We start from the raw sequence: 15,478 nt of genomic DNA on the forward strand, positions 1-15,478 counted from the left end.
GGGAGGAAGCAAGGTCAACCGATCACATAGGGTCGCCGTGCGATCGAAAGAGTGAGACGGGTTGGAGAGAGTGACCTAGATAGACGATGTGCGTGAGAGAGTATACAATGTGAATAGGTCGAATTGGGCTCAAACATGGTGATATATCGTTTTTGTCCGAGAAAGAGCGAGGTCAATCGAGACATACGGAGAGAGAGAGAGATTGAGTGAGCGTGGCTCACCATGAGGTCGAAAGAGTGGCGGCGGCTTGGATGGACTGGCCTAGATAGACAATCTGCGTGAGAGTATAGAGTGTGTCGATCGAGGCCCGAACAGGGCGATATATCATTTGTGTGTGAAAGAAAATGAGGTTAAACGAGACTCAGATAAAGAGAGCGAGATTGAGCGAGTGTGGCCCGCCGTGCGGAAGAAAGAGTGAGACAGTCTCAAGGGAGTGACCTAGATATACAACGTGCGTGCGTGCGCACGAGAGGTTGGGGGGCTACATAGGCAATGCATGTATTTAGCGCGAGAGGGTGAGAGGGAGAGGGGGGAGAGAGAGAGCTCGGCATGGGGTGCAATGGCGGGTGTGTGAGGTAAATACATTTGGTAACAGAGTGGAAAAAGGGGTTGTGTAGTTGAGAGACTTAGAGATCGAAACATGGAGAGAAAGAATGAACGTGTTTTGGAAACCGATAGCTTCCTAAGGTGGTTAGGAGAGGAAGATTGACCGATACAGGAAGTATGTAGCGTTTGTGCGGGGGGGCTAAAAACAACATTTGAATGTACATAGTACGAGACTTAATATCGATGTTTCAATTCGGTGTACATTGTAAGATTTGAACCGAGGACCAGGCATACGGGTAATTATTTCGAATTCGTGCCATACTAAGTTTCAAAAAGTTGACATTGACTCAGTTTGTTGTGCTATTTTGTAGGTCATATATTTGAATCCATCCAAAAGTTTTCTCACTACCATGGTGTTCATCATATACATATGAATTTGTATTAAAAAAGTAGCGTGGATACAGTGAAATGCGAAATCCACATTAGAATTGGAGATCGCTACGTTACACACACTCTAATTCAAATAACTAACTACGTGACACACACTCTAATTCAAATAACTAATTATGTGACACACACTCTAATCCACGTTAGCGTGGGTACCGTTTCGATTTTTTTTCAAATAACTCCTCATTAATTAATTTATAGTACTCCCTCTGTTCACTTTTATAAGACCTTGAAGACATTTCAGACAATGTGCAAAACAGTTCATTTTAAGTTGTCTAAACGACTTACAAAAGTGAACGGATGGAGTATCTCGTTTCGAATGACTAATTATTGCAAGGAAAACACGGGCATGGTAATACATACAGATTCGTTTGCAAATGAAAGAAGATTCGTTTGCATTCTCAAATGTAGGCGCACCAGGCAGACCAGGGTCGTGTCGGGGTGGACGCTGCTTTGGTGCCTTAAAGGCAGCTGCCTTTGGGTCACTGACATGTGGGCCAGCCACCTGTTGGGCCCACATGTCATGGACACAAAGGCAGGTGCCTTAAGGCACCGAAGCATAGTCCTGTCAAGGTGGTCGCGTGTGTCGGACGGACACGTAGCACCCAGTCACCCACCCCCCTCCCCCCAAAAAAAGGACGACGACAATATAAGTTCGCGCTTCCACGTTTCGGATTGAAACATCTGGCGGCCCCAATTCCAGCCCTGCAAAATCTCTCTTCTCCAACGGTGGCCAGCCAACGCCAGCGCATCACCCTCAACGGCTCTGAAGTGACCCGCACTCTAGCTAGGCGAGCATGCCCAAACGCCGGCCCGAACTAGGTATCCACACATCACTCCCTTGTGCACTGTTCCGACGATGTTTGGATATCCTTTTACTGCTCTCTTAGCTTACACGCCTATGCAACTCTGACTTTAACTCCTATTTCTTCTGGAGATATCATCTAAAACAAGCAAATCCATTTTTTAGCGAAGCATGACGGCGCTACGGGATCTGGTACACATCCTGCACGCCCGTATAACCTTGTAAGTATCTGTCCTCCGGTACAACATCAAGGTCGATTCCTCTTATTTGATCAACCATTCACCGTCTCAAAAATGCAGAGCGGGATGCAAGGAGCACAAGGCCTGCACATCCAAGCAAGTGGTAACATGGACTTGTACATGGAACATCCCATGCACAAGCAGATGTGACAGCGTGATTTTTGGCCCTTTCTTTTTCTTTTGTTTTTCCGAGGTTTTTGCCCGAGTTTTTCTTTTTCCGTGGCTTTGTGGTCTGGAAACTGAAGAAGATGCCCTCTTCTTTGTTTCCAGAGTGGCTTGTCATTCCCAAATCTTTCCCTAGACCCTGTCATTTTCATCCTAGCCCGAATCCCAATATTCTTTTATTGGGAATATACCTTTTCTATTAAAGGAATAACTCAAATTGCCCTAGGTTGTGAAGCAACCTGTATTTCCCTCATTCCTAAAATTCCCAAATAATTCTCATAAATTTTTTGGGTCATATCTTGATCAAATATGGCAAAACCTTTCATTGCCATGTTCAAAAATAATTCCCCAATAATTCATTTCCTATTCTGCCCCAAATGGCACATTGTGAAGCAAGTGCCATTTTCCTTTGCCCAATTGACCTAAATCTCCTTGGAAATCTTTTCATGTCCATATCTTTGCCACATCCCAAAATGCAACCTCATTTTCCTAGTAATTATTTAATTATGATTTTCCAAAGTTTCTGTCCAGAAAGAAGCTTTGTGAAGGAGGTACAAGCTAGGAATATCCAAATGAGTTTCCATTTTGCAGGATCCTTCATATAATAATATCATAGCCCTCCAGAAAAGTAGAGCTCATGTCATGCCTTCATGTGAGCTAAGCCTCAATTCTTAGTTTCTGGTCAAAATTTCAGTTTGTGAAGCAAGTATATTTTATCTTGCTCCATTATGGCTGCCAATATTTCTAGGACTTCTAGTATCCATATAACTTCCCACCACCAAGTTGTGTCTCAATCCCTTTGACCATTTGCCCTGTGGAATTTTTCCAAGTTTCTGGCCAGAATAAATCTTTCTAAAGCAAGTGCTATTTTGGTTCATCCAAATGGCATGAAACTCCTTGGGCATCTGTATATATTCACATCATTGGGCCATAACCATTTTCAGCTCTATTGATGCAACTATGTGAGTGCATCATCCAAATTCCCATTTCTGGCCATTATAGCACTTTCTACAGCAACCACCCTTTAAACTCCTCCTCTTAAGCTGATTTCCTGTGATCGTAGTCACCTTAGTGTATGATCATTACCAGACAAAGATTTTACTAAGTTACCTAGCTGGTGTCCCCACTGCACAGCACAAACACTTGGCCGCTGGTTTGCTTTGGGGCCATCTGCAAATCTCTTATTTGCCCCTAGATTGATTTATTTCTTCATTTAGACTAAGGTCACTAGGGTCATTCGACGGGACATGGTCGGCCCGGCCAGAACGCGTTGTGTGCACCAGTGCGCGCGGTGACCACCTCTCTGGCGTGCAATGGCCGCGTCCAGAATGGCTTCTTGCTCGGGCCCCTCCTCTGCTCGGTGTCTCAGCGAGCACGGGCATGTCCATTGTCTTCCTCTCGTCGTCGCCGTTCCCCTGGACCCCTCTCACCCTCCGTCCGCTTCCCCACCGACGCAAGCCGCCGCGCGCCCACGAGAGCACAGTGGAGCTTTGGATCTTCCCGTCGCCGTCGTCTTCCTCCCTGCGCCCCTTGGCTTCCTCTGCCCCGTGAGAACCTCTACTGTGCCTCCCTCGTCGCCTGCCCCCGAGCTCGAGCGCGCGGGCACGCGTCCGCGGCACCGGACACGCGTCCGCGGTGGTGCCAGCTCGGCCTCCCTCGCCCCGCCTATAAATGGCCCTCCCCCGAGCGTTTCGAGCTCACCAGCAGCCTTCCCACACTCCTCTACACCTCCCCGACCTCTCATTCGAGCTCCAAGAGCTCCTGAGCCCGCCCTTGCCGCCATGGCTGCCGCCTCTGCCCCTCTTCGATTCGGGAAAGCCGAGCCCTTCCCCTCCGTTCTGTCCCCACCAATAGCCTCCCCGGAGTCCAGCAACTCGCCCCAACTCCTTTCCCCTCGCTGGAGTGCCCCGCAGCCCCATAGCCAAATCCCACCCGAAGCCCCCTCCGCCGGAGTGCTTGCGGCTCTCAACCCCGCCCTCCTCGAGGTCCGTTCTGTCCTGGAGCGGGTCGGCCTCGTCGCCCTGAGCACGTGGGTAGGTCGAGCGCCGCCTACGATGGCCGGAGTCGCCGGCGATCGTCGTCAGGGCGGCCGGTCTCGCCTCTGCCTCAGCGCGCGTCGGGGGAAGGAGAGGAGGAGAGGGAGGAGAGAGAAGGTCAACGCGGGTCCCACCCGTCAGCCGCACGAGGCGCCTGCTGACGTGGATAAGTGGACACGCAGTTCTGGTGACTACGTCTTCATGCGTTGAAAGCGTATTATCCGGGTGCTTTGGCTGAAAGTACTCTTTCGCGTTAGGAAAGCGTATTTGCTGAAGTACGCCTTCTGTTTTTCTGCCTAAGTCCAGTCTGAAAATATTTCATTACAGATGGGTCCCTGGCAGAAAACACCTCATAACTTTTTGTCCGTAACTCCAAATGAGGTGAATCCAAAGCCTACTTCTTTGTTTCGTCGAGCCCGTTCGGTTGGTTTCATTTTCACTATGGTTTGACACTGTGAAAATGACCTTTTTGCCCTTGCACGTAAACAGCCCCTCCGAGAGAGAACTGTTTCCGGCAAATCTTTCCGCGGCTTCACCGCACTTCTCCCCGGTGCCTTCTTCATCCCCAGGCAAGCCACAATACCCATTTGCATGAAATTCATGCAGTAGCCATGGTTTTCAACTTGAATATTTATTAAATGATTGCTTGTTTAAAACATGGTTATCGTTGTTTCGGTAATGCTTCTGGTTTAGTGCTTACTTGTTTGCTATGTTGTTATGCACCTGGTTATCATGCCCTGCTAGTTGCTAGTATTGCTTTCATATTGCCATGCTTGATAGTAGTACATGTTGGGTTGGTCATGTTCTTCGGTGCATGATTAACGTCGGTTATCGAGTACCATTAATATGCGTTGTTCCTTTGTTGTTAGTTGGTTAAGTCTTACTCGGTGATGTTATTGATGATTTCTTGCATGTTATTTATGTTTGATGATAATGGTCATGTTATGCTATGAGTAGTGTTGTACTTGTAAAATTTATGCTCGTCATTATGCCATGTTCAGTTGGAGATTATTCATAGTTGATATGGTGGATAGTTATGTTGCATCCCGTACTTATGTTGATATCATGTTCATGCATTGTAATTGCATCATGTTATTTTATCATGGCTCAGCATTTTGCATTCAAGTTTAACCGGATTTAATTGAACTTGAACAACTGTTGGCTGAGTCATGGTGCCGCCAGATCGAAACTGACCAGTGCAACCACGCTTATCTTATGGGTAAGGTCCTAACTGGGTCTATTGTCGTGCATCTCGCTGGTGCCTCCCACGAGGGAAGGTTATGGGCGTGCTTACCCTGATCAGGTGCCCGTTGTTTTTATTTTTATGGATCCGGTCCCCGTGAGGGAGTTTTGACCACGACAGTGGTCGGGGTGTCTTTGGTAGACACGGGGCCACCCAGGACTAGCCCAGTTGGGAGTGGGTCGGAGTGGCCGGCAGAGTGTCATGACAATAGATCGGTTTTGTCGGAACGCCGTTGGTCCACCCGAATGGGAGTGCGAGGCCATGGGTTCCGTGGTGTGGGTACAGGGTACTAACCTCTGCAGAGTGTATATTAAATCTATCGATAGCTGCGCCCGCGGATAAGGGCCCAGTTCGTGTTGGTCCCACCGTGAGTCAACAGTATTAATAATAACTGGATTAATAACAACCCCGGTTTGATGATGAGATAAGTTGGTTGTGATCGCCGGAAAGATCACTGTTTGAGACCAAGTGTTGGTCATGGTTGTGATCGCCGGAATGATCACCGTGGTATCGAGGATACCGAGTTGTTGGATATTCGTGATCTTGTGCGAGAATCATGGGTAAAGATCAGGCTCCTTGTGGTCATTTAATGATTACTACGGTATTGTTTATACCAAGCTTGATTTGATCCTGAGATAATCGTGTGATGTCCGAGGTTGGTAAGTGATGCGTGTGATGGTTGCGAAATAACCCGAGCAGAATTAATGGTGCATGTAGTGTCATCATGTTGCATGCTAGTATCATCGGATTTATATGTATATGCTATGCTCATGTTGTTTTACCTGTATCATGTTCATGTTGCCTTTGGATTCTTAGTGGCTATTATGATTATTTTCGTGATGGTAGCTGATATTATTTTGGAGTATTACTTTGGATGTCATGTTGCTCATGCCATGTTGTTATAAGGATCTCATGTTAATTCCTGCTTAACTTGTAATTGCCATGCTGTTGTTTGTCTTGAATGCTTCTGGTTAATTGTGAGCTTGCAAGTACATTCAATGTACTGACCTGGCGTGTCATGCCAGCTTGCAGGTGGTGCCTGGATTGCTTGCTTGTTTGGTGTTGTTCCTGTGTTCGCGAGCTAGGATAAGCGTTCCAGCCAGAGTCCCTGCAGAGTGGAGTTCACCACCGTCGTCGTTGTTCCGCTGCTAGAGTTATTCCGCTGCTTCGAGTTGTTCTGCTGCTTGCATAGAGCAACTGAGGATGGCGTAGTGTCACCGTGCCAATGTTATTCATTGTAATATCGGAGACCTTGTATTCATATTCGTGATATAATAGAAAGCTGGTTTGTTCTATGCTAAGCAGTGCCATATTCCAGAAGACTTCTCCTCGATCTCTGGGCTAGAATACGGGGCGTTCCGGTTTTCTCTGAGCCGGGGTGCCACAGCACTTGGTATCAGAGCAGGTCTGGCTGTAGGACGCCCTAGACCGCGCGAGCGTTAGAAAGCGGTAGTATAGACCCTAGTTTGTTTGTTGCACTTGATTGCTGCATTTGTTTGTTGTATAGCATGCATATAGCCTTAGTATTTGTGATAACGGTTTATCTGGTGAGTGTAGCTGGCATCGGTTCGGATCCACTGCAGCTCAACCTTTGCATTTCTCTAGTTCCTTTTTCTTTCGGTGTTTGGTGTCATTTCTGTCCCAGCAGAGTGATGCCAAGTGATCCTGACACTATTTGCAAAAATGGTGCTCAGGCATAGCGCCGATGTCTTTCTTTCAGTCCCGTCTATCATTTCGGTGATGGACATGTGTCTATCCCGGATCGTTCTTTTATTCTGTCGTGTTGGCAACCCTTAATGATCTTAGTTATCAAGAAAGGGCAATGGCAGCAGCCTCAGTTTTTCCCCGCAATCCTATTTCTTGGACGAGTACGGATCTTTTTCCGCCCGCTTGATAATAATGTGGCTGCGACCTTCGTGTCCTACTGCATGATTACCGAGTACGTCCTCGCCTTGAAGCTAGTCCAGGTTGTTACCTGGCTAAGCTAGCACTTGGTGTAGCGCTGTTTACACCAATTCTTCCACACATTTATTCGTCCTCGTGCACATCGTCACAACATGCTAGATCGTAGTACCGGAGATTCCGCGAAATTTGTGTGCTTAAGTAGGCATGCATATTGTGTGAGTAGCAGTAATATGTGTTGATTGCTTGATTAATTTAGTAGAATGCTTGTGTGCTTTTGTTTTAGACGTTTCTTTTGTTCCTTTCTTTGGGCCTTCAGTGTTACAAATTTTTCCCCTATTAAAGTTGCTCGTCAGCCGACACTGGACCCGAAGAGTCAGCAAGAAATGCATATATTTGGAAACTCAGCTAAACAGAATGGAATTATCAGCTGACTGCAGTGAAATTGGGAATATCTTGTCTGGATGGAAAAGAAATCCTAGATGGACCGTCAGTATAAAGTTTGCATTAGCGTGCACTCATCACAACAAAATGATTAAATCAGCAAGAAGATAAATTGTGTGCAAGGTTGCAAGAATATTATCAAAGGTATGGCTCAGATACAAGTTTAATTTTTCGTTGAGGATGATTTTGGAACTCGATGTACCTGGAAGCAAGCAAAAATATGGCATATACTCAGAAAGGAGGATAGTCCAGTAAAACCTTGTTTCATACAAGAAATCAATAACAAAAATATTAAGATGGTTATATATGTGGAAATCGGTCCGCATATCACAGTAAGAAGTTTCTGGTGTACGCAACCCAATTTTCCCTCGCAAGATACCCGAGAAGCTTCCAAGGCAAGATTCATCTATCTTCCTCAGTACGATACATGGATGATTTCCCGTACGAGGTACTCTGCCTTCTTCAGTAAGCAACCGCAAAAGCTTCCGGCATAAGGTACTGAGTCTTTCCCCAGCAAAGTCTTTAAGGGGGTAAGCTTCTGAAGCACGATACCCGGTCTTCTTCAGCAAGCTGTCCGATGAAAGTTTCGAGCACAAGGCAACCAATCTTCCTTAGTAAGACATTGGTACAAGGTAGTACGCTGTGAATTGACAGCATATGGCAGTGAATCCCAAGAATCAGATCCGCAACATTTTGATCAAGAATCAGTCAGAATACACGTCTGTCTCGGAATCAGGTCCTCATATATATGCAATGAGCATACCACCAAGATCTTACAAGTCACTCGGATGAGGATCTGACAACCACGTGAGGATGGTTACGAGAATAAAGCCAGTATACATCGCAGTGTGACAAAGGATTATGAGGGTTGACGACATCAATGAGCTCAATACAAGTACCTGCGAACCTGGAAAATGATCCTGATGAGCCCTTGTCCCCTTTTTCTCCAAAGACGGCACCACGCCTGTGATCTGAGCTGTTTCTAGCTATCCAGGGTGGATGCCTATTTTTGTTTCTCTCTTCAACGACTGTCACGAGTCTGAGCTGCTTTTCGGCCGTCTCGCACAGCTGTTGAGTTTCTTTTTGTGACAGTAGCCCTATAGCTGCTTTTTGGCTATTTTAGGGAGCTGCCACCTTCTTCTTATCGACCCGGTCTCATGCTCTGAGCTGTTTTTCGGCTGTCCTGAGCCGTGGTTGAGTTATTTCAGTAATTTCCCAGATCTGAGTGGTAAAGACCGTTCTGGTGGCTACTGATTTATTTGCCGATTTCTTGCAAGGGTTTCAGATGATCATTTCCCAACAATCGGAACTTGAGAGGTGTTGAACCTGCCATTTAATGGGTTACCCTGTCAGAAAAATGAGGATAAGCTACGATTACCGAGAAATTGCACCGACAGTACCTATGGTCATACAAAGAAACAATATGGCCAAGCTCTTTCATCCAAAGATCCAGACCAAGAAAACAAAAATGAAGGAGCAAGACCAGCGATGCAGGTATGAAAATTGTTGCATAACCCCCATGGTGCAGATCCCCCGGACAGTCTAAGTCAGTATTGATCCACATGGATATGCCTACAGCATGAGTAATCGGCATGAGGAATAACAGTCTGGAAGCCTGAGTCCTTACTTATATGAATCATCATGGATAGCCTGTCGTGAACAAAATTTTCCGTCAGAAACACCATCGGCCAAGTCTGCAAATATTATCATACAGGCCAAACCCTTTATGCTGGCCGTGACAGGAGACAATCAAATATTTGGTACGGATCCGATACTCACGACAATGGAACCGGTTAAGATGATTCAGAAACTTCTGCGATGAGTCAGAATCTGTCAGGAAACGGTTATGTTTTAACTCACTGTTTGGAACCCAAAGGACCTGCATTTAGTGGAGAAACCCAATGCAATGAGTCAGAGCTTGAGTTTTCATCAGAAAATTCTGATCATCATTACATGAAAGGTTGTCAGTGCCAGGTGGCACACCCAACGGAAATCACTCCTGGACTTGTGAGACAGACATATATTTCAGTTGTGAAAATAAATCACACTCAGCTAGTCAGCAGATCTAAAAAAAAATTGAGCCTATATAAGCATGAGCAAGCCAGGTAAGATCTGTCAGAATGTGGATACAGTAAAGCAAGCCACCCAGGGCCAGTAAGATAAAAATTTAGTGGGAACAACAATAAAGGAAAAAGGACACCCGAGTTGGAAACGGTTTCCTTAAGTCAGAATATTCATACTAGTTCCCTGAGAAACCAAATCTCGAGGACGAGATTTCTTTAAGGGGGTAAGTTTGTGACAGCCTGATTTTTTGCCCTTTCTTTTTCTTTTGTTTTTCTGAGGTTTTTGCCTGAGTTTTTCTTTTTCCGTGGCTTTGTGGTCTGGAAACTGAAGAAGATGCCCTCTTCTTTGTTTCCAGAGTGGCTTGTCATTCCCAAATCTTTCCCTAGACCCTGTCATTTTCATCCTAGCCCAAATCCCAATATTCTTTTATTGGGAATATTCCTTTTCTATTAAAGGAATAACTCAAATTGCCCTAGGTTGTGAAGCAACCTATATTTCCCTCATTCCTAAAATTCCCAAATAATTCTCATAATTTTTTTGGGTCATATCTTGATCAAATATGGCAAAAACGTTCATTGCCATGTTCAAAAATAATTCCCCAATAATTCATTTCCTATTCTGCCCCAAATGGCACATTGTGAAGCAAGTTCCATTTTCCTTTGCCCAATTGACCTAAAACTCCTTGGACATCTTTTCATGTCCATATCTTTGCCACATGCCAAAATGCAACCTCATTTGCCTAGTAATTATTTAATTATGATTTTCCAAAGTTTCTGTCCAGAAAGAAGCTTTGTGAAGGAGGTACAAGCTAGGAATATCAAAATGAGTTTCCATTTTGCAGGATCCTTCATATCATCATATCATAGCCCTCCACCAAAGTAGAGCTCATGTCATGCCTTCATGTGAGCTCAGCCTCAATTCTTAGTTTCTGGTCAAAATTTCAGTTTGTGAAGCAAGTATATTTTATCTTGCTCCATTATGGCTGCCAATTTTTCTAGGCCTTCTAGTATCCATATAACTTCCCACCACCAAGTTGTGTCTCAATCCCTTTGACCATTTGCCCTGTGGAATTTTTCCAAGTTTCTGGTCAGAATAAATCTTTCTAAAGCAAGTGCTATTTTGGTTCATCCAAATAGCATGAAACTCCTTGGGCATCTGTATATATTCAAATAAGTGGGCCATAACCATTTGCAGCTCTATTGATGCAACTATGTGAGTGCATCATCCAAATTCCCATTTCTGGCCATTATGGCACTTTCTACAGCAACCACCCTTTAAACTCCTCCTCTTAAGATGATTTCCTGTGATCGTAGTCACCTTAGTGTATGATCATTACCAGACAAATATTTTACTGAGTTACATAGCTGGTGTCCCCACTACACAGCACAAACACTTGGCTGCTGGTTTGCTTTGGGGCCATCTGCAAATCTCTTCTTTGCCCCTAGATTGATTTATTTCTTCATTTAGACTAAGGTCACTAGGGTCATTCCACGGGATATGATCGGCCCGGCCAGAACGCGCTGGGTGCACCAGTGCGCGCGGTGACCACCTCTCTGCCGTGCAATGGCCGCGTCCAGAATGGCTTCTTGCTCGGGACCCTCCTCTGCTAGGTGTCTCAGCGAGCACGGGCATGTCCACTGTCTTCCTCTCGTCGTCGCCGTTCCCCTAGACCCCTCTCCCCCTCCGTCCGATTCCCCACCGACGCAAGCCGCCGCGCGCCCACGAGAGCACAGTGGAGCTTTGGATCTTCCCGTCGCCGCCGTCTTCCTCTCTGCGCCCCTTGGCCTCCTCTGCCCCGTGAGAACCTCTACTATGCCTCCCTCGTCGCCTGCCCCCGAGCTCGAGCGCGCGGGCACGCGTCCGCAGCACCGGACACGCGTCCGCGGTGGTGCCAGCTCGGCCTCCCTCGCCCCGCCTATAAATGGCCCTCCCCGAGCGCTTCGAGCTCACCAGCAGCCTTCCCACACTCCTCTACCCCTCCCCAACCTCTCATTCGAGCTCCAAGAGCTCCTGAGCCCGCCCTTCCCGCCATGGCCGCCGCCTCTGCCCCTCTTCGATTCGGGCAAGCCGAGCCCTTCCCCTCCATTCTGTCCCTACCAATAGCCTCCCCGGAGTCCAGCAACTCGCCCCAACTCCTTTCCCCTCGCCGGAGTGCCCTGCAGCCCCGTAGCCAAATCCCACCCGAAGCCCCCTCCGCTGGAGTGCTAGCGGCTCTCAACCCCGCCATCCTCGAGGTCCGTTCTGTCCTTTAGCGGGTCGGCCCCGTTGCCCTGAGCACGTGGGTAGGTCGAGCGCCGCCTACGGTGGCCGGAGTCGCCGGCGATCGTCGTCGGGGCGGCCGGTCTCGCCTCTGCCTCAGCGCGCGTCAGAGGAAGAAGAGGAGGAGAGGGAGGAGAGAGAAGGTCAACGCGGGTCCCACCCGTCAGCCGCACGAGGCGACTGCTGACGTGGATAAGTGGACACGCAGTTCTGGGGAATACGTCTTCATGCATTGAAAGTGTATTCTCCGGGTGCTTTGGCTGAAAGTATGCTTTCGCGTTAGGAAAGCGTATTTGCTGAAGTACGCCTTCTGTTTTTCTGCCTAAGTCCAGTCTGAAAATCTCTTCATTACAGATGGGTCCCTGGCAGAAAACACCTCATAACTTTTTATCCGTAACTCCAAATGAGGTGAATCCAAAGCCTACTTCTTCGTTTCGTCGAGCCCGTTCTGTTTGTTTCATTTTCACTATGGTTTGACACTGTGAAAATGATCTTTTTGCCCTTGCACGTAAACAGCCCCTCCGAGAGAGAACTATTTCCGGCAAATCTTTCCGCGGCTTCACCGCACTTCTCCCCGGTGCCTTCTTCATCCCCAGGCAAGCCACAATACCCATTTGCATGATAGTCATGCAGTAGCCATGGTTTTCAACTTGAATATTTATTAAATGATTGCTTGTTTAAAACATGGTTATCGTTGTTTCGGTAATGCTTCTTGTTTAGTGCTTACTTGTTTGCTATGTTGTTATGCACCTGGTTATCATGCCCTGCTAGTTGCTAGTATTGCTTTCATATTGCCATGCTTGATAGTAGTACATGTTGGGTTGGTCATGTTCTTCGGTGCATGATTAACGTCGGTTATCGAGTACCATTAATATGCGTTGTTCCTTTGTTGTTAGTTGGTTAAGTCTTACTCGGTGATGTTATTGATGATTTCTTGCATGTTATTTATGTTTGATGATAATGCACTACAAGAAACCTGTTAATCTATGATGGATTTCTGGTGACATTTTCAAAAACCGTCATGGATGTCATGGTACAGCCCCGCAAGCCCGCCAAAGCCCGCTAAGCCCGCCTAACCTTTACCCATATAAAGCGCTAACCCTAACCCTCATCCTCTCTCCCTCCTCCGCGGCCCCCTCCCGATTCCTCATCGCTGCCACCCACCACCTCCTCGCCCCCTCCTCCCACCGCACGCCACCGTCCCTCCCCCTCCTCTCCTCTCACCTAGCGTCTCCGGCAGCTACCAGATTGGCCGCATCCCCCATCCATCCATCCCTGTCACAAACAATCTCTCTCTCTCTCTCTCTCCCGTATGACCCATCACGGCAGGGTCAACAGCCATCGATTCCGGCGATGTTCACCATCTCACAGCACACACACAAGCTGGTCTCCGACCCTAGCCCTCCAGGCCGGCTAGATCCACCTCGCCCGCCACCCCGAGTCTGTGGCTAGGGTTTCGGCTATGGTGTTGCCTCCATCATCGGCGCGTCTCCGACGACTCCGCTGTGTTCCAGACCGCGCGCCCTCATGTTCTCCCCACCTCCTGGATGGCAACCCCTAGCTGGGTTCGCTCACGCGCGTGAGGCTGCACGGCTGCGACCCCGACCTCCTCTGCCGCAGCTCCGACGCGGCCGTGCATCCTATGGCAACCTCCTCTGCAGCATTTGGACCACTGCAGGCCCTCCCTTGCCCAGGTGAGCACCTCAAACCCGATCTTCCTCTCCTCCTACCATCTTCTTTTTTTGTTATGCTGTGCTTTGACTGACTCAGCGTCTTCATCTATATATATATATATATCTGAACAGGTCCTGGTTCTTGCAAGCATAGAACATCTATTTGCCGTGTGCAGTAATAGTTTTGGTGTCAAGCTAGCTACATGTGTGGATGCTCTAATTTTCTCCCAATGATTTAGTGTAATGCGTATTTCAGATGCAGAAACTATGTTGTGTTCTGATGGCCATGCTACTATTTGTTGTTATGGTTTCCCCTGATTTCAGAAATATCTAATGTCCTTTGTGTACTTTGTAGTATCTATATAATAATTAGAGATACATGATAACTCAGTTCAGTTTAAGCGTATGATTTTCATATCTTGTTTGACTGGGTTACATATTTACAGATATAACTGTTGGGACATTGCGTACCATAATTGCAAACATATCCAGTACTAATGTTGTGTACGCTCAAGACATTCCATTTCATATGCTCATGGGTGGACCTGCGGATTGTATGAACGCTCTGTACTTATTTCCTATTCTTACAACCAACTAGCATATTGTCTCTGACTCCGCATCATATATTTGCTAGCTGCCTGTAGATTCTGCTGAGATCGGTGTTAGTCTTTTTGGGCTTGATTCATTCAAGCAAACTATCTGTAGACAACTATTTCATTTATTTATTTGCAAGTTCTTTTTGCGAAAGGACAGAATACCCAAGCCAGCTAGTAGAGCTGGGATTATTAAGTTCAGGTTTTGTATCCTTGGGTACTGTATATATCTTCTCAATTTCTCATCAACTAATTTATACTCTGTATTGGTGAGGTCGTATTTCATTTTCTGAAAAAGTGTCGGGTGGTTGGTGCGACATATGCCAAGGGATGGCTTATCATTGTGGGAGCCAATAAAACGTCGCCGGTGCCTGGAAACGGGATGAGGCGAAGACATGCACGCCGGCGGATCTTACCCAGGTTCGGGGCTCTCCGAGGAGATAACACCCCTAGTCCTGCTCTGCGGGGTCTCCGCATGATCACTAGATCGATGAAAGGTAGCTACAATCGCTCCTAGAGCTGTTGGGATCAAGGGAGAAGAAGAACAAGGCTAGCTCTTGCTTCTCTCTATCTATGGTGTGTGTGCTATGCTTAGAAGGCACTCTATGCTCAGAGGCCAACTATGCTTGGGTGCGAACCCTTTGCATGGGTGCTCCGGGGGGTTTATATAGGCCTACCCCCCGGGGGTACAATGGTAATCCGGCTGGGCTCTGGTCCCAGCCGTCAGTGTCTACGCTCGCCGGCTTCTCCGCCGGCTGCTGGGTCCCGCCGGCTGCCGGCTACTTGGTCGACAGGCCGGCCCCACCGCCTAGGGTCTTGTCGGCGGCTGCTTACTGTTGCCTCGCCTGTGATGACGAGGGCTTTGTCGAGGTAAGCGTGGCTACAGTGGGCCGCCTCGGGGGCTATCACTGTAGCCTTACCTCGTCTTGTCTCCTTAATGGGGCTCCTGCTTCGAGGAAGGGAGTAGCCGGCTTCTGGATGCCGGCTACGCTCTTGGCCGACTGGGAAAGGTCGGGCCGCCTTCACGCCTCTCTCTGGCTGAAGGGGCCCGCCGCCCGCGGG

The 15,478-nt window shown here is 47.6% G+C and overlaps 2 long non-coding RNA genes across 3 annotated transcripts; both read left to right on the forward strand.

Annotated features, from left to right (window-relative positions):
* Positions 1-3,931: 3,931 nt before the first annotated feature.
* LOC141021349 (uncharacterized) lies at positions 3,932-6,776 on the forward strand. Of its 2 annotated transcripts, XR_012182326.1 has the most exons (3): positions 3,932-4,619; positions 4,728-4,807; positions 6,507-6,776. It is a non-coding gene; the product is annotated as an uncharacterized lncRNA (long non-coding RNA). The 2 variants fall into 2 exon arrangements; XR_012182325.1 differs by having other exon boundaries at positions 3,932-4,807.
* A 5,095-nt stretch (positions 6,777-11,871) lies between these two features.
* LOC120963054 (uncharacterized) lies at positions 11,872-14,293 on the forward strand. Its single transcript, XR_005754758.3, has 2 exons — positions 11,872-13,844; positions 13,956-14,293. It is a non-coding gene; the product is annotated as an uncharacterized lncRNA (long non-coding RNA).
* Positions 14,294-15,478: the final 1,185 nt, after the last annotated feature.

Source organism: Aegilops tauschii, chromosome 4 (genome assembly GCF_002575655.3).
Source record: "Aegilops tauschii subsp. strangulata cultivar AL8/78 chromosome 4, Aet v6.0, whole genome shotgun sequence".
NCBI classification, from domain to species: Eukaryota; Viridiplantae; Streptophyta; class Magnoliopsida; order Poales; family Poaceae; genus Aegilops; species Aegilops tauschii.